The sequence below is a fragment of the Prionailurus viverrinus genome, chromosome A3, assembly GCF_022837055.1.
Source record: "Prionailurus viverrinus isolate Anna chromosome A3, UM_Priviv_1.0, whole genome shotgun sequence".
Classification (NCBI taxonomy): domain Eukaryota; kingdom Metazoa; phylum Chordata; class Mammalia; order Carnivora; family Felidae; genus Prionailurus; species Prionailurus viverrinus.
The window spans coordinates 46426222-46446093 of NC_062563.1; positions in this window are offsets into that span (position 1 = coordinate 46426222).

Genomic DNA, 19872 nt, shown 5'->3' on the forward strand with positions numbered 1-19872 from the left:
AGAGCCTAAATGTCCATCAACTGATGAATGGATAAAGAAAATGTGGTTTATATATACAATGGAATACTACTTGGCAATGAGAAAGAATGAAATCCTGCCATTTGCAGCAATGTGGATGGAACTGGAGGGTATTATGCTAAGTGAAATAAGTCAGTCAGAGAAAGACAGATATCATATGTTTTTACTCATTTGTGGAACTTGAGAAACTTAACAGAAGACCATGGGGGAAGGGAAGGGGAAAAAGTAGTTACAAACAGAGAGGGAGGGAGGCAAACCACAAGAGACTCTTAAATACAGAGAACAAACTGAAGGTTGATGCGGGGTGGGGGGCAGTGGGAGAAAGGGGAAAATGGGTGATAGACATTGAGGAGGGCACTTGTTGGGATGACCACTGGGTATTGTCTTTAAGCGATGAATTAGGAGAATCTACCCCCAAAACTGTATGTTAGCCAACTTGACAATAAATTATATATATATATATATATATATATATATATATATATATATATATATATAAAAGAATGTGTAGTATCTACCTGTTGTGGGGCTAGAGGGGCCCAGAGCTCTTGGTTTCACATGATACTGGAAGCAGAATAGGTCTCTATCTTTCTATATATTTTTTAGTTGAACATACAAGAGTTTAATATTTTATACATAGTCAAATCATTAGCTCTTTTTTTTTATGGGGGAGGGAGTATTTCCACTATTCTATTTTCTCTTATTAGTTTTCTCTTCAGCTACCTACTGATGTGTAGCAAACCACTCCAAAACTTAATGGCTTGAAATAATAATTTATTATTTCTCACAGTTCTGTGGGTTGACTGGGATTAGCTTGGCGGTGCTTGCTTGGGATCTTGCATTGATACCCCATCGCTGAACATGGAGTCATATGAATGCTCACCTGGGCTGGATGTCTAGGATGGCTTCTTAACTCTCTGTCTGGCACCTGAACTGAGATGGTCGGATTTAAAAAGGAAAAAAAAAAGCTGTTTTTCATTTGAAAGAAACACATAAAAAAAGCAAAATATAGGATAAGTGAAAGAAAAAGGAGAAATTATATACCTGAAAAGTATCAAAAGAAAGCTAGTATAGCTATATTAATGTTATACAAATTAGATTTTATGACACGAAGCATTTCCCAAAATAAAGAATTACTTCATAAGGATGTAACACTATAATAATCTAAACAGTTTAAATCTGAATGCCCCTAATAACATAGCCTCAAAATATATAAAGGAAAAAATTAACAAAACTACAAAGAGGAATATATAAAATCACCCATTAGTGGGTAGTTTTAATAAGCTATTTTCAGTAATAGAGAGATCAAACAGGCCAAAAGAATAATGAAAAATATAAAGGATTTGAAAACGATTAGCAAGTTTTATCTGACATGTACAGAATACTGCTCCCTTCTGCTGCAGAAGACACATTAACAAACATCAATTGCATACTCAGCCACAGAGCAAGTTTCAACAAATATAAAATGATTGGTAAAATAGCAGACTTCATGGCTGTACTCAAGGAGTCCATCAGCTGCACTGGGCACAGTTGTTCTTTCTTGAAACATGTTTTTCTCTTGGCCTCTAGGACACAGTCCCTTGATTTCTTTTTCATTTCACTGGCAGTTTCTTTTCAGTCTCCTTTGAGATTTTTCCTCATCTTTTTGAACTCTACATATTGAAGTTCCCTGGAGGCTTAGTGCTCAGAACTCTTCTCTTCCTTTTTAGCACTAGTCCAAAGTAATGGCATCTCTATTTATGACTTTAAATAACATACACTGCAGACTTCCAAATTTAAGTCTCCAGCCCAAATTCTTCCCCTGGGTTTCAGACCGACAGATCTACCTGCCTACTCAACATCTCCATTTGGAAGTCTAATCAGCATATCACACTCAACAGGTTCAAATCTGAGTTCTTGATTTCTCCCCAAACCTGCTTTTCAGGCATTCTTCTTATCTCAGTAAATGACTACTTTGTTCTTCTAAGTGTTCAGGCTTAAATCCTCGGCCTCACCCAGAGCTTGTCTCTCTCTTTTATTACATAATAACAAATCCTGTCATCTTTGTTTTCTGCTTCTACTACTCTAGGTCACACCACCATTATCTCCCACCCAGACTAACAGTCTCCTACAGGTTGTTTCTGTTATTTATTGCTGTGTAACAAACAATCCCAAAATTAATGGCTTAAGGCAACACCATTTTATTATTTCTCATGATTCTGTGAGTTGAACAGGTGGTTCTACAGCTTTTGTTTTGTTTGTTTGTTTGTTTGGGGTTCTACAGCTTAATGTGGTGTCAGCTGGGGTGTGGGATGGCTAGAAGGATTATTATGACCTTACTGTCATGGCTGGCAGTTTGTGATGACTTCCCAGTTAGGAGCTCAGCTGGAGTTATTAGCCAGGGGTCTGGTTAGGCTGCCACACAGCATGACTTCTATGAGGGAGTAGCACTGAAAGGGAAATGCACAGTCCTTAAATTACAGTCTTGGAAGTTACACAGAATAACTGCTGTGCATTCTTTTAGTCAATGCAGTCACAGGCTGGGCCAGATTTAAATCAGGAGGAATAAAGTCCACCTCTGGATGAGCAGAGCAGCCAAGAATTTGTGGTCATTTTTAACCCCCCATAGCTCCTGTTTCCACTTTTACCACCCCATAATTCTCCACATAACTTCCAGACTTCCTTTGAAAACATAAGCCAGACCTTGTCACTCCTATTCTAAAAACTCTCTAGTAGCTTCTCCTCTTGTCCAGACTAAAACTGCAATTCTTCACTGTGGTTGTCAGCCTTATCTCATCTGATCCTTGCCCCCTTTCCCAGCTCCTATCTCCCACTCACTTCATTCAGGCCAAATTAGTCCCTGATGTTTCTCAAACTCCCTAGTCATTGTCCTGTTTGAGGGCCTTTGCATTGGCTATTCCCTTTGTCTACATCCCATGGATCTTTGCCAGTGTCATTCACTCCCTTACTACCTGCAGGTGTCTAATCAAAACTCATTTCATCCTGAGCGTCTTCCTTCTCTAGAATAAGCAAAACTAATCTATGACAGTAAAAGTTAGAGGGAGGTGCCTCTGGGTAGAGGGGGAATTGCCTGGAGGGGCACAAGAGAACATTCTATATTTCATTTTGGATGGTGACTCTCCCATGGATGTTTCTGTTATCTATTGTTGTGTAGCAAATCGACCCCACATTCAGTTATGCAAAACAACTATTTATTATCTCTGAGAATTTCTGTGGGACAGGAATTTGGACAGAACACAACAGGAACAATATATTCTGTGATATCTGGGACCTCAGCTAGAAAACTTGAAGGCTGGGAGCTGGAAAGGCCCATTCACTTATATATTTGGTGGTTGATGTTGATGTTGACTGGGACCTCAGCTGGGGCTGTGGGCCTGAATACCTACACTGGCCTCTCCATGTGACTGCTTGGCTTCCTTACAGCATGGTCGATGGGTTGAGAGAGAAAGAGAGGGAGAAAGAGCGTCAGATGGAAGCTGTATTGCCTTTTCTAACCTAACCGCAAAAGTCACACTATGTCCCTTCCACCACATTCTGTGCATTGGAATCAAGTTACTAAGGCCACAGAATTGTCAGACATGTTAACACCACAGGTCTGAACAATTGCCAAAACCCATTGACTGAACCTTTAAGAACTGTTCATCTTATGGTATTTCAATTATAGCCCGATTTAAAAAATGGAAAAATGACCTTCCTTGACCCTAAAAAAGAGGCCCCACCCCACCATTACCTCCCATCCCTTTGCCCTGTTTTATAGTAAAACAAAAAGCACTTACCACAACTCAACATAGTATTACACATTGTTTTTTCACTTATTTGCTATCTCTCTCCCACCCCATCCCCCACCCCAAATAAAACTATAAAATTTAGGAGACCAGGCATTTTGTGCCCAATATTCAGCACATACAACACAGTCTGGCACACAGTAGCTGCTCAGTTCAGATTTCTCAAATGTTATTGACTGCACTGAATGACTCCAGGAAAGGAAGACACACACAGCAGAAAATAAGTGGCACTAAGGCCATGTATATCAACGTTTTAAATACAGATCACAATTGTCACAGGCTTTCAGACAATGGAAGGAATGTTTAATTCTGAGCCATTAGAGCCAGAAGGATCCTTAGAGGTGACTTGGTGTTGCTCTTCATTTTACAGGTGAAGATGGTAGGATCCAAAGGAGGGGAGACCCTTGTTCAAGGTCACACAGCAGTAGGTTTAGGAACCAGGCTCCATGACTTGGGTAACAAGGTAAAGTTAAAACTCCAGGTATTTTATTCTTCTAGAGAAGGACAGCCCTCTCTTCAGTACAGCACCTTTTTGGAAATGAGCATTCCTAGCCTGGCAATGCTGGCTGGACACAAACAAATGAGATTTTAGAAATAAGACTATGAGTTGGATGATACGAATTGGATGATACAATTCAGGCTCATGTGTTGGGCAAAATCTCTGTGTACTACACAGAAGGGCAATGCATTCCTTTTGGAGTTTTTAGGTCATTTTATTTGTCTTGGGTGGTGGGATAAGCTGTGTGAAAAAGTTTCCTGGTCTTTGGTATCATAAAATCCTCTCCCTTCCCACCCTCCTCCCCCACCCCCTCCATCAGCTAAAGAACTCTCTGTAAATGCTAGAGATTTGAGCCAATTCTCAGGAAAGTGATTCCATGATAGAAAGATAGAAACATGTTTACTGCTATTCACTCACTGAAAAGCTTTTGGATCCCTACCTTTGTTGCATTTCTGAGAGTGCTAATTAATTTAAGGCATTCTTCTATTATGCTATACTACATCTGGAGTATGAGCAGTACACATTGTGCAGCCATAAACCAAATAATGACTCATTTTTGCATAAAACAAGAGTCCAATTCTATCTTTTAGCTCTTATTCAAGTTTCTTGAATGATTCTATTTAAGCAACATCTGTTAGGACAAAGAAACACACTAGTTCAGGTGGAAGATCCATTTCGGGAAAGAATATGGGGATTCTCAGAACAGTGTGAATCAGGTTTTTAAAAAAAGAGAGAAGAAATGAGAAATAGTGCTTGCACACTCTATACACTAAATTATTGATGTATTTTCTTGTTCAAATTGATATCATTGTGTTACAAGCAAAATCAGCCATTGGAGATTTTTTAAGTGCACGATTCTGCTCCTTTCTAACCTTGTTCTCATTCTCACGATTAGCATTACCTTGAAGAAACCACAAGCTGAGCCCAGGAGACATTATGGAGCCTAATCTTGCCCATGATGATATTTCTAATAGCAATAGACTTCATTCAAATTCAGCATCACCAAATGGATGATTTTAAGTTTATTTGCTTAAGCAGTGAATGAATAATGAGGCAGGGTGAACTACATTGCTCTTTTTCTTTTTTCTTCCTCTTTGTAATTGTCATGAATCATATATTCTAATTTTCCAGTTTGTGCTTCAGTTAAAGTCACATCTACCCACTTAGATACTTTAGGCTCTCTAAGAGCCATCTGCTATTTCCCCTTTCCTACTGCTGCAGTGACTCACACTCATCCTGCAGAGACACCATGTGTCTGTATGTCCCACAAAGCTTTGCTCATAAAAGATGCTCACTAAATGTTTGTGGACTGCATCTATGAAGAGAGAATGCCCTCTGTATTCCCTTCCCTTTCTTTTTTTTTTTTAATTTTTTTTAACATTTATTTATTTTTGAGACAGAGAGAGACAGAGCATGATCAGGGGAGGGGCAGAGAGAGAGGGAGACACAGAATCTGAAACAGGCTCCAGGCTCTGAGCAGTCAGCACAGAGCCCAACGCGGGGCTCGAACTCACGGACTGTGAGATCGTGACCTGAGCCGAAGTCGGGCGCTTAACCGACTGAGCCACCCAGGCGCCCCTCGCTTCCCTTTCAAAAAAGGATTTCTCAAATCCTAGATACATGTTTGGCATGTTCAGAGACAAACATAATTTCAAACTAATAATGTTTGTGAAATCAAAAACAGACACTCAGATCAATGGAACAGAATAAAGAACCCAGAAATGGACACACAAACATATGGCCAGCTAATCTTTGACAAAGCAGGAAAGAATATCCAATGGAATAAAGAAAGTCTCTTTAGCAAGTGGTGCTGAGAAAACTGGACAGAGACATGTAGAAGAATGTACCCGGACCAGTTTCTTACACCATACACAAAAATAAACTCAAAATAGATGAAAGACCTAAATGTGAGACAGGAAGCCATCAAAATCCTCAAGGAGAAAGAAGGCAAAAACCTCTTTGACCTCAACCGCAGCAACTTCTTACCCAACACGTCTCCGGAGGCAAGGGAAACAAAAGCAAAAATGAACTATTGGGACCTCATCTAAATAAAAAGTTTCTGCATAGCAAGGAAACAATCAGCAAAACCAAAAGGCAACCAATGGAATGGGAGAAGATACTTGCAAAAAGACATAGCAGATAAAGGGTTAGTATCCAAAATCTATAAAGAACTTATCAAACTCAACACCCAAAAAACAAATAATTCAGTGAAGAAATGGGCAAAAGGCATGAATCTTCTCCAAAGAAGACACCCAGATGGCCAACCGACACATGAAAAAATGCTCAATGTCACTCATCATCAGGGAAATACAAATCAAAACCACAAGGAGATACCACCTCACACCTGTCAGAATGGCTAAGATTAACAACTCAGGTAACAACAGATGTTGGCAAGGATTTGGAAAAAGAGGATCTCTTTTGCATTGCTGGTGGGAATGAAAACTGGTGCAGCCACTCTGGAAAACAGTATGAAGATTCCTCAAAAAATTAAAAAATAGAACTACCCTACGACCCAGCAATTGCACTAGTAGGTACTTATCCAAGGGATACAGGTATGCTGTTTTGAAGGGTCACATGCACCCCAATGTTTACAGCAGCACTATCAACAATAGCCAAAGTATGGAAAGAGCTCAAATGTCCACCAATAGATGAATGGATAAAGAAGATGTGTATGTGTATATATATACACACACTACACACACACACACATATATATACACACACATATATGTATATGTATGTATATATATGTGTATATCACATCATATGTGTATACACACACACACACACACACACACACACACACACACACACACACCAATGGCACACTCGGCAATCAAAAAGAATGAAACCTTTCCATTTGCAACCACATAGATGGAACTATAGGGTATTTTTTTTTAAATATAAAATTTATTGTCAAATTGGTTTCCATACAACACCCAGTGCTCAACCCAAAAGGTGTCCTCCTCAATACCCATCACCCACCTTTCTCTCCCTCCCACCCCCATCAACCCTCAGATTGTTCTCAGTTTTTAAGAGTCTCTTATGCTTTGGCTCTTTCCCTCTCTAACCTCTTTTATTTTTCTTCCCCTCCCCCATGGACTTCTGTTAAGTTTCTCAGGATCCACATAAGAGTGAAAACATATGGTATCTGTCTTTCTCTGTATGACTTATTTCACTTAGCATGACACTCTCCAGTTCCATCCACGTTGCTACAAAAGGCCATATTTCATTCTTTCTCATTGCCATGTAGTATTCCATTGTGTATATAAACCACAATTTCTTTACCCCTTCATCAGTTGATGGACATTTAGGCTCTTTCCATAATTTGGCTATTGTTGAGAGTGCTGCTATAAACATTGGGGTACAAGTGCCCCTATGCATCAGCACTCCTGTATCCCTTGGGTAAATTCCTAGCAGTGCTATTGCTGGGTCATAGGGTAGGTCTATTTTTAATTTTTTGAGGAACCTCCACACTGTTTTCCAGAGCAGCTGCACAAGTTTGCATTCCCACCAACAGTGCAAGAGGGTTCCCGTTTCTCCACATCCTCTCCAGCATCTATAGTCTCCTGATTTGTTCATTTTAGCCACTCTGACTGGCATGAGGTGATATCTGAGTGTGGTTTTGATTTGTATTTCCCTGATGAGGAGCGACATTGAGCATCTTTTCATGTGCCTGTTGGCCATCTGGATGTCTTCTTTAGAGAAGTGTCTATTCATGTTTTCTGCCCATTTCTACCCTGGATCATTTGTTTTTCGGGTGTGGAGTTTGGTGAGCTCTTTATAGATTTTGGATACTAGCCCTTTGTCCAATATGTCATTCGCAAATATCTTTTCCCATTGCGTTGTTGCCTTTTAGTCTTGTTGATTGTTTCCTTTGCTGTGCAGAAGCTTTATATCTTTATGAGGTCCCAATAGTTCATGTTTGCTTTTAATTCCCTTGCCTTTGGGGATGTGTCAAGTAAGAAATTGCTGCGGTTGAGGTCAGAGAAGTTTGTTCCTGCTTTCTCCTCTAGGGTTTTGATGGTTTCCTGTCTCACATTCAGGTCCTTTATCCATTTTGAGTTTGTTTTTGTGAATGGTTTAAGAAAGTGGTCTAGTTTCATCCTTCTGCATGTTGCTGTCCAGTTCTCCCAGCACCATTTGTTAAAGAGACTGTCTTTTTTCCATTGGATATTCTTTCCTGCTTTGTCAAAGATTAGTTGGCCATACTTTCGTGCGTCTAGTTCTGGGGTTTCTATTCTATTCCATTGGTCTTATGTGTCTGTTTTTGTGCCAATACCATGCTGTCTTGATGATTACAGCTTTGTAGTAGAGGCTAAAGTCTGGGATTGTGATACCTCCTGCTTTGGTCTTCTTCTTCAAAATTACTTTGGCTATTTGGGGCCTTTTGTGGTTCCATACGAATTTTAGGATTACTTGTTCTAGCTTCGAGAAGAATGCTGGTGCAATTTTGATTGGGATTGCATTGAATGTGTAGATAGCTTTGGGTAGTATTGACATTTTAACAATATTTATTCTTCCAATCCATGAGCATGGAATGTTTTCCCATTTCTTTATATCTTCTTCAATTTCTATAGTTTTCAGCATACAGATGTTTTACATCTTTGGTTAGGTTTATTCCTAGGTATTTTATGCTTCTTGGTGCAATTGTGAACGGGATCAGTTTCTTTATTTGTCTTTCTGTTGCTTCATTATTAGTGTATAAGAATGCACCTGATTTCTGTACGTTGATTTTGTATCCTGCGACTCTGCTGAATTCATGTATCAGTTCTAGCAGACTTTTGGTGGAGTGGAACAATAGGGTATTATGCTATCCGAAATTGGTCAGAGAAAGACAAATATCATATGATTTCATTATATGAGGACTTTAAGATACAAAACAGATGAACATAAAGGAAGGGAAGCAAAAATAATATAAAAACAGGGAAGGGGATAAAACATAAGAGACTCTTAAATATGGAGAACAAACAGAGGATTACTAGAGGGGTTGTGGGAGGGGGGATGGGCTAAACGGGTAAGGGGCATTAAGGAAACTACTCCTAGAATCATTGTTGCACTATATGCTAACTAACTTAGATGTAAATTAAAAAATATATAATAAAATGAAATAAAAACTTCAAAAAAATAATGTTTATGAAATCTGTCTTAGGGCTGTATTGAGTCACACATGTAAGTTGTTGCCTAATCCTGACCCTGTTGAGCCCTAACCCTGTCCATTTGGCTGCCAAGCATGTGACATTGGTCACATGGACAACAAGGTAAACAGAGGAGCTGGACTTGTACAAATCCACTTGCACTGTGACTTAGGTATGGCTCATCTCTGGATAAGCAAGTAGTACAGCGGTGCATGAGAGAGTGAAGTGAGCATATACCAGAGCAGTGGAAGACAAAGTCTGAAAACAAAATAAAATAAAGGGAGATTGTAGAGGGCCAAGGATGCTAGCCTAAGGAGTGTGAATTCTATTCTATGGAAATCAGAGAGCCTTCCAAGGTTTCCAGTGACAAAAATGCTCATGGAGGTCATTCCTATAATCATCAAACATAGTTAGGTAAAATGGTACAATTACTTTGAAAACAGTTTGGTAGTTTCTTACAAAGCTAAACAGATACCTCCAGTGCAACCCTTATCTCTAAGTATTTACTCCAAAGAAGTAAAAATGTACTTCCTCACAACAAAAAAAACCTTGTACAGGAATGTCCATAGGAGCTTTATTTCAAGAAGCTGGAAACAAATCAAGTATCCATCAATTTGTGAATGGGTAAACAAACTATGGTACCATGTTCACAACAAGATACTACACAGCAGTAAAAACACGATGGGTTCACACAGCGTGGATGAATTCTAAAAACACATATACTGAGTAAAAGAATGCAGACAAAAGACTACAAATAGTATGATTTCATTTATAGGAAACTCTAGAAAAAAACGAATCTACAGGGATATAAAGCAGATCAACGGTTGCCTGAGACCAGGGGTGAGGAAGGAGTTGCCACAACACAGGAGCACAGGGAACTTTTGGGGCAATGGAATTGTTCTATATCTTGGTTGTAGTGGTGGTTACCCGAGTACATACATTTGTCAAAATTCATTGAACTGTACATGTAAAATGGATTCATTTTAATGTGTGTAAATGATATCTTAATAAAGTTGATTAGTGAAGAACAAAAGAACTGTTTGGGCACAGTTCTACACATGGCAAAGAGGAGACAGAAGAAACTTTCCTAAGGTACTTGTCATCTAGTATGAAGATGAGGTGAAGTCTTATGACATAAAGACCCTACATTGAAGAACAATAAATGGCAGTGTGGGTTAAGTGACCAAAGCAGCATATGAACAGGAAATAGAGGAGGAGAGTGTGCATGCGAGTGTGTGTGTGTGTGTGTGTGTGTGTGTGTGTGTGTGTGTAAGGATCCTTATGGCCTGAAATTAATTAATAACATATCAGTTTTGCTGAAGATCTTGTTTATATTACTCTTCCATCAAGACCCACTTCCAATTTCACTTCCTCCATAAATTCTAGCTGGAGTCCCTACCCACAGCAACCATTTCTTCTTTCTCTCCTCTGTACTCTTCTACTAAGTTTAATTTGTCTGTAAATAACCATGGCCTTCTTTTTCTTTAACTGTTATTCAAATTGCTTATCACTGCTAACTTTAAATGTGTCATGCCTTATAATCTGTAAAAAGCTCCTTAAGAGAGCACTGTATCCTGAATCTCTAATGGTTCCTTAACTATAGCAGCTGGGCAGTTTTTGTAGGTGTTCTCGGTTCATTCTGATTTTCAGTTCCTAAAAGTGAACTGTGTTAACAACTGAGGGTAAGGAAGAGACATCTGCGGCCCTGTTATGCTTGTACTTTGGGACTAAGGAGCGAGACACTGGGATTTGTGAACCCCTCAGTAATTCATCTCTACTTCTACTTTCATGGACAGACTATAATTTCTATCACAAAGCCAAGACCCTTTTCAGACAATGTTGTCTCTGAGGCAAATTGAAACTGGGTTGATATATTTACTCCATAATTTCATATACCATTGATGTGTTTTTCAATCGGGAATTTCAGCAGGGTAGCCACATTTGTATGCGAAGCCTGCCAACCATGGCCAGAAACCAGGTCTCTGTTCAAGACACACCTTGACAAGTGGATTAGATGTTCTAGTGAAAGGCAGATAAATGTCACTCATGTCACTATAAATAAAAGTCTGGGCCTGCTTATCAGCTTGTAGGGTTGAGGTCTTACCTTCAACACTTCTGAGTGCTTTACACTTTATTATCCTCTAAACAAGGTCTTTTCTAGCCAGCTTCCCCCATTTATACACCCAGAGGGAATTATTACCGTTCAACTCTGAAATATGTGCCTTCTGTCAACTCCCTGTCTTTTGCTTTAGGAGACAATACAACCTGTGGCCTTAAACAGAAATCTGCCAGAATTTTCTCAGATGTCATATTAGGAAATAAAATGTAGTAGGACCCTTTCATAGTGCTGGATCTAGGACATCTTGTACCTGCTTTACAAGCGAATCATGTTCTAGCAGGCTTTGACTGTTTGGGGTTACATTTTAGAGCATGGGATTTGTCATCTAAATCCATGTAATAACAAGTATGGATTTAGACTCACGGTTTTGGTCAAATCCTATTCTTGGCAACCTGAGTACAGGCAGCCAAAGCTTGCTAAAACATCAGTAGCATCCTGTACACACTTACACTTATAGCATCTATTCATACTGTTTCCCAGGGATACAAAACCTGCAAAATGCCTTGCAAAAAAAGGCGGGGGGGTTCTCATGGTTAGAGAAATGTAGAAATGGGGCATACAAAAAGGCTCAAAGAGGGCCATAGAATTGCGGTCTACTCAGCTCAATTTAACCCAAAGCTCCCAAAATTATTTGACCACAGATCCTATTTCTCACATACTTTGGAGTACACTACTTATTGTTATAGCTCTTTGGTTAACTTAAGGCATGAGTATACATTGAGAAAGTTTAGAGTTAAATAATCTTTCTGAATAAATTTAGCAATGTGTATATTACGGCCTTAAAAATAAATCTTTTGGAGGGGTGCCTGGGTGGCTCAGTTGGTTGAGTGCCTGACTCTTGATTTCAGCTCAGGTCATGATTTTGCGGTTCATGGGTTCGAGCCCCATGTTGGTCTCTGTGCTTTGTCAATGTGGAGCCTGCTTGGAATTCTCTCTCCCTCTCTCTCTGCCCCTACCCCATTTGTTCTCTCTCTCTCTCTCTCTCTCTCAAAATAAATAATAAACTTTAAAAAATACATCTTTTGGTTATCTACATCCCTGTATTGCCCTCCTGTACCTTTATTTCTGAGCTCCAGTCTGAAGTTCAACAGAGATAGGATGTGTATCAACAAACATGTTTGTGTGTCAGCTTGCCAATGTCATGTTCATTTGTAGCTATTATTTGTACTTGGTGATAATGATTGCAGAGTGTTTTAGGTAGCAAGGAGCACTTGAGACAACATCTGAATATACAAAAATCTTGGAAAATTGAAAAATAAGCTTTGCATTGTTTCTAAGAGCAGAAACATGTAGATTCCATTTACATTTTATGTTCTAAGACAGAGATTTTCAAAGTTTTTGGTCTCAGGGCTCTTTTATACTCTTAAAAATTATGACCACTCCAAGGGGCTTTTGTGCATTATATCTATCAATATTTCCCATGTTACAAATTAAACTTGAGAAAATTTTAAAATACTAATTTATTAATTCACTTAAAATAGCAGGAAACTCATGCACATTAACATATCTTATGAAAGTATCTATATTTCCCCAACAGAAGAAATTTGGTGAGAAGAATGACATTGTTTTACATTTTTTGAAATCCTTCAATGTCTGGCTTCATAGATTCATTCATTCATTCATTCATTCATAGACTGGATTACTGTCACATCTACTTCTGATATTCAATTTGTTAAGATATCAGATCCCATAGACTCTGAAAAATCCCATTATACTCTTGGAGAATGAAAGCGAAGAGGGTAAATCACACTTGAATATTATAAAAATAGTTTTGACCTCAAGTCCCCCTCAAAAGTCTCTGGGACCCTAGGGGTCTCTGGACCACATTTTGAGAACTATTGCTCTAAGAATTCAATTCAATAAATGTATTTATTGAGAATCTGCTGGATTCCAGGGAACTTACAGTATCTCCTTCCACACCTCTTTATTTTCAATCAAATCTTACTGTTTTTGCAAGACTCAGTGTATTCTTTCTCCCTATCATCTGACGACCCTGTTAGATGACTAGATCTCTGTCTTTTCTCAATGTCTGTAGCAATTATTATCTATGCAGCTCATTTGGACTTGCAGTCATACACCATGATATCAGACTTATTTATTGTTGGCTAAACTGTGACTTATTTTATTATTTTATATTTTGTGGCTGTCACTTATCCTTGCTACTGATGGTAGGCTCTTTGGGAGAAATAATTTATTTTGCTTATGGTACCCAACATACATAGCAAAGACTGTGGACCATAAATATATATTTACCAATTTGATTTGCAACTTTGCTGAGGAGTGTGGCAGAGACAAAGCCATGTGTTCACCAATCCTCTTTCCTTTTCCTATCCTTGGGCATGCAAGACTATATTTCCTTTTCTCCTCTGCAGTTGGGTTGGGACTATGTGACTGGGTTTTGGTCAAATGGACCAAAGTGGAAATGAATAAGCCACAACCAAGCCTGGACTTTAAAAACACCCAGGACTGGAGCACCCGAGTTGAGCATCCAACTTTAGCTCAGGTCATGATCTCATGGTACAGGGGCTAGAGCCCCACGTTGGGCTCTTGCTGACAGCTCAGAGCCTGGAGGCTGCTTCAGATTCTGTGTTTCCCTCTCTCTCTACCCCTCCCCTACTCACTTTCTCTCTCTCTCTCTCTCTCTCTCTCTCTCTCTCTCTCTCTCAAAAATAAAAACATTAAAAAAAAATTTTAAGAAAAAAAACCACCCAGGACATCCCTCCTGCTCAGTCTTTCCTTTTGGTAACAATGGTCTGGTCATGTGTTGAGTTGGCAGAATTACAGGAAGAAAGCAGCTGAAGCCCTGAGTCACCTTAAGGAGGATATCCCTGGGGAGTAGCCCAACCCCATTTACAGTAAGTTAATGAGATTTCAGGCATTATTTATTACCATAGCAAAACCCAGCTTACCCTGATAGATTAAACAGAATGTTCATAGGAATAATGAAATGGAAGATGAGATGCCATGTAGAAGTCAGGGAATGCTATGGAAGATGACAGTGGGGAGGAGCCAGTTTGCACTCACATTCTGGAAGACATTCATGGAGAAGAGGAGAGAGAAAAAGTGTAATCTGAATTGGCAGGAAGGTGGTGGGAAGACTAGCAGCATACACTCAATGAGGTGAGAATGTGTAGGAAATACAACCAAGAAAGAATGAAGACAGCCTCAATGCCAGGAAGTTAATGCTGGGTGGGGGATGGAAAAATGAAGCTCCATTAGGTGATTAAATTGTCCAAGATCTTTTAGGTGGATCACACTAACAAAATTGTGAGGCTTCCTCAATGCAAAAACCCAACAGATAACCATTCAATGGCTAACATTTGCTGGGTGCTTGGCATGTTTTGGGCCATGCTCCGAGTGTCGTATCATTGAATCTTCACAGAAACCCCATGAAGTATATAATCCTCATTTTATAGTTGGGAAAACTAAGGTGCAGAAAGGTTAGGTATCTTGACCAATATATTAGTCAGGGTTCTCCAGAGAAACATAATCAGAATCAAAAGTTGTGTGTGTGTGTGTGTGTGTGTGTGTGTGTGTGTGTGTGTGTGAGAGAGAGAGAGAGAGAGAGACAGACACACACACACACACACACACACACACACACACAGACATAGAGAGATTGAGAGAGCTTGGCAAGTCCAAAATCTGATGGGGAGTGGGGCTGACAGGCTGGATTCTGAGGGAAGAGTTGCAGTTCATGTCTGAAGGCAGTCTGCTGGCAGAATTCTTTCTTGTGCAGAGGAAGTCTGTCTTTGTTCTATGAAGACTTTAACTCACACTCTGGAGAGTAATCTGCTTTACTCAAAGTCCACCTATTTGAATGTTAATCTCACGAAGACATAACACGGGGGTCTCCTGCATTCCAGGCACACCCTTTCCTACCTCCACCATGGAGTAGCAGCCCCATTTCCCCTGGTAGTTCCAGTCCATCACAGTTACTTCCTTTTTTGCCTGAGTTTAAAATGGCCTGGTGGCAGTCTTAACTTCTCGGTCAACAGAATCATTGCTGTGTCTCCTGTTGGAAGCATTGCTGCTTTGGAACTAAGACCTCTAGGTCAGCAGAGTGTAAGGTCACAAATATAGGAAGCAAAAATTTTGCTACTGGGTCACTATGGGTAATAGTGAGTAGTGCCAATCTTATCTCCACACCTCTATTCCTAGACTAGTGAGTCTTGGCTATGGGAGAAACAGCATCATATACTGAATGCTGATTGAGAGCATATACAGCCTCTTTGGAGAAACTTGTTCCAGTTCTGTAAGATATTGCCCCCCTGATACTGTAACAGAGTAGTTAAAAAGACATTCCAGGGGCACCTGGGTGGCTCAGTCAATTAAGCGTCCACCTTCAGCTAGGTCATGATCTCATGGTTCAAGAGTTCGAGTCCTGCATCAGGCTCTCTGCTGTTTGGTAGAGAGCCTGGTTCAAATCCTCTGTCCCCCTCTTTCTCTGTCCCTTCCCCACTTGCACTCTTTCTCTCGTTCCCTCTCAAAAATAAATAAACATTTTTTAAAAAGTCATTCCACTGTTCTAGCAAGCCAGCTGCTTCAGGATGGTAGAGAACATGGAAAGGCCAGTGAATTTCTTGGGCATAGACCATTGCTACACTTCACTGATATGAAGTGAGTTCCTTGATCAGAAGCAATGCTGTTTGAAATACCATAATGATAGACAAGACATTCTGTAAGTTCACGGATGGTAGTTTTGGTAGGTGAATTGTGTGAAGGGAAGGCAAATTAATATCCAGTGCACGTCTGTTCCATTAGGAACAAAATGCTTCCCCTTCCATGATGGAAGTGGTCCAATATAATCAACCTCCCACCAGGTAGTGGGTGATGCCTCCTGGGAATGGTGACATACTGGGAACTCAGTGCTGGTCTGTGTTGCTGGCAAATTGGGCACTCAGCATCGCTGTAGCCAGGTCAGCTTTGGAGAGTGGAAGTCCATGTTGCTGAGTCCATGCATAACTTTCATCTCTGCCTCTGCTGTCACTTTGTTCATGAGCCCATTGGGCAATGACAGGGGTGGCTCTGAAAGAGGCTGTTATCCACAGAATGGGGCATTTTATCCAACTGATTATTAAAATCCTCCTCTGCTGAGGTCACCCTTTCGTGTGCATTGACACGACACACAGATTTACCATTCCACAGAGATCTATTCACATACCTCTTCCCCAGACTTCCTTGTCACCAATCTTCCACTTCTGTTCCTCCCAAGTCCTTGATCCCAGCAAAACCATTGGCCACAGTCCATTAATCAGTATATAATTGCATATCTGCCATTTCTCCTAACAAGAAAAATGAACAAGGGTGTACTGCTCAAAGTGTTTCCCACTGGGAAGATTTCCCTCTACCACTGTCCTTCAGGATGTCCCAGAAAGGGGCTATAGTATTGCAGTGGTGCCTGAATATTATGCAGAACCATTTGTAAACCAGGCTTGAGTTTTCTCTTCTTTTATATTAAACCAAGGCAGGTCCAGCATTTTTAACTTGCTCACAGTGTGCCATATTTTTGTCCATTTTTCAGCCAACCAAATTGTCAGACCCCTTTCTAACCCCCAGAGCTACTTTCAATGCAGAATCCCTGCTTAGTGTGCCCACATCAATAAATTTGCCCTGACCCAACTTTAGGTTTCTTCTAACATTATTTCACACACTTTGTATCCATTCCCACACATACTCTCTGGATTTCTGCCTGTATAAATTGGAAAATCTAAGTAGTTCTTTTAGAATGTAGTGCACCTCATGGGTCACACTTTGCACCTCACTTTTAGTGGCCTGCTGGGACTTGTGTCTAATTACAGGTTGCTATAGATAGAATGAATGCTTGTGCATTCTAAAGAGATCCCTTGCCTCTTCTGTTATGCGACATTACACTGAGAAGAGGACTGTCAATAAGAAAGCAGGTCCTCACCAGACACTGAACCTGCTACCTCCTTGATCTTGGACTTCCCAGCCTCTAGAGCTGTAAGAAATACATTTCTGGTGTTTATAAACCACTCAGTGTATGGTATTTTGTTACAGTAGTCCAAAGAGACTAAGACATTGCCTAGAAGCAAAGAGGGGTGGTGGGAGTGGGTCCTGAGGAGAATCAGTATCATCTTTCAAGGCAACAGCCTTGAAAGAGGGGAGGCCATTATAGTTTCCCCAAGCAATGCAGAGTTAATCTCCACAGGTGGGAATAGAGAGGCTGCTTCTATGGGCAAAGACGAATCAGAATGAATGGTCATAGGCTCCCAACTCCCATCAATTTTCTCACATGTCGGCATTCAAGTTTTCAGGACCTCATTCCTTTCCAGTCAGTGCCTTTATCTTAACAGTAGACACCTGGGAGGCTGGGACTGCCATCTGTGTTATAAGTCAGCCACTCCCATGATGAGGTTCGGATTTTGGCTCTCAGCAATAACAGCTGTGCCATAGGTGATAAATGTCTCTTTCAGGGCAGACATAGACACTGTGAGGTCATTTATATGATGTTTGAGCTGGGAAATTGAATCCCTGATCTCATCTTTTTCTTCTTCCACTTTGCTCCGTGATGCCAGGAGCAACCAGCCAATCTCATTACATATTTGTTGGTTGACAAAAATGTTTTGTTCTTTTTAAAGTTGATTAGGTTGATGAGGGTATCCAATGGTGATATTTTGCATCTCTCTATTGCCAGGTCACACTGTGGACTCTCAGTGCTCTCTTTACTAATGGAGACAGTCATTAGTGTGCTTAATTCTAATCAGATTGGACAGTCAATTCCAGAAGCCCCAAAACCAATTCAGAAAATTAATCTTGAAGATTCTAGTCCTCTAAAACCAGACTGGTACCAAAGTCTATATTAGTCAAGGTTCTCCAGAAAAACAGAATGATTATTTATTTATTTATTTGATATATATTTAAGGAATTGGCTCATGCAGTTAGGGAGACTGTCAAGTCCAAATCTGCAGTATGAGCTGGATAACCCAGGAGAACGAATGGTGCAGTTCCAGTCCAAAGGCTGGCAGCATGGAGACCCAGCAAAGGGGAGGGTGCAGGTGAAGTCTGAAGGCAGTCTAGTGAAGACATCCCTCTTGCTCTGGGAAGCTGGTCTTTTTGTTCTATTCAGGCCTTCAGCTGACTGAGTGAGCCCTACTCACATTATGGAGGACAAGCTGCTTTACCAATTAAAATGTTAATTTCCTATGCAAACACCCTCACACACACACACACACACACACACACACACACACACACACACACAAAAAGCCTAGAATAAAATTTGACCAAGTATCTGGGCATTCTTGGCCCAGTCAAACTGACACATAAAATTAACCATCACAACTATTATTTCAAACACATCACATTATTCAAAATGAATTTTATAAAGACAATGAGGGAAAGGAAGCACTTGGTAATCCACAGAGCAATCACAGGCAACAGTTTCTCAAAGATTCTTTTTTTTTTAAATTTTTAATGTTTATTTATTTTTTCGAGAGGGAGAGAGAGAGAGACAGAGTTCAAGTGGGGGAGGTGCAGAGAAAGAGGGAGACACAGAATCTGAAGCAGGATCCAGGCTCTGAACCATCAGCACAGAGCCTGACGTGGGCCTTGCAACCGTGAACCACAAGATCATGACCTGAAGTCAGACACTTAACTACCTGACCCACCCAGGCGCTCCACAAAGACTCTTTTCTATAATTACAATGTTAATAGGGCTTTAAAATAAATTTATGAATGTTTAAAAATACTGGTTTCTATATATTTCATATTATCTTCATATTAATGTAATCCAGATGTCAGCTGGGGGCCTTTCTCTGCCCCCTTCAGGCTTAGGCAAAAAACCTAATGTTTCAAAACCTAATAGTTCCCAGCCTTTAGAAGTTTACAACCTGGTTAAATATTCCTTCTAATTTCCAATACTTATAAATTCTCCTCACCTCTTCTGCTTCTCGAAATCTGCTATGTTGCATAGCTCTGTGGGTTTAGACAACAGTGACCCCAACATGAGACTCATCCTCTTTTTTGATTTCAAAAAAAAACAAAACAAAAACAAAACAAAACTGACACCCATCCTGAGTTTAGTAGATTTTACTGGAAACACTAGGCTGAGAAAGGTATCTCACAACACAGCCTATATCTTCCTGCCACTTTCAGGTTCCCTCTCTTCTCTACCTTTCACTCTCCCCTTTTCTGCCCAAAATTTCAATTTTTGTACCTAATTTACGCAAAGCAATTTTAGCACCCAGTGAATTAGTTGTGTACTCCTCAAATGTTGTTACTGGGTTGTTTGTACTATTTCCTTGGCAAGGGATAGGAACTTAGCCCAAACCAGTTTAGGGAAAAGAATTT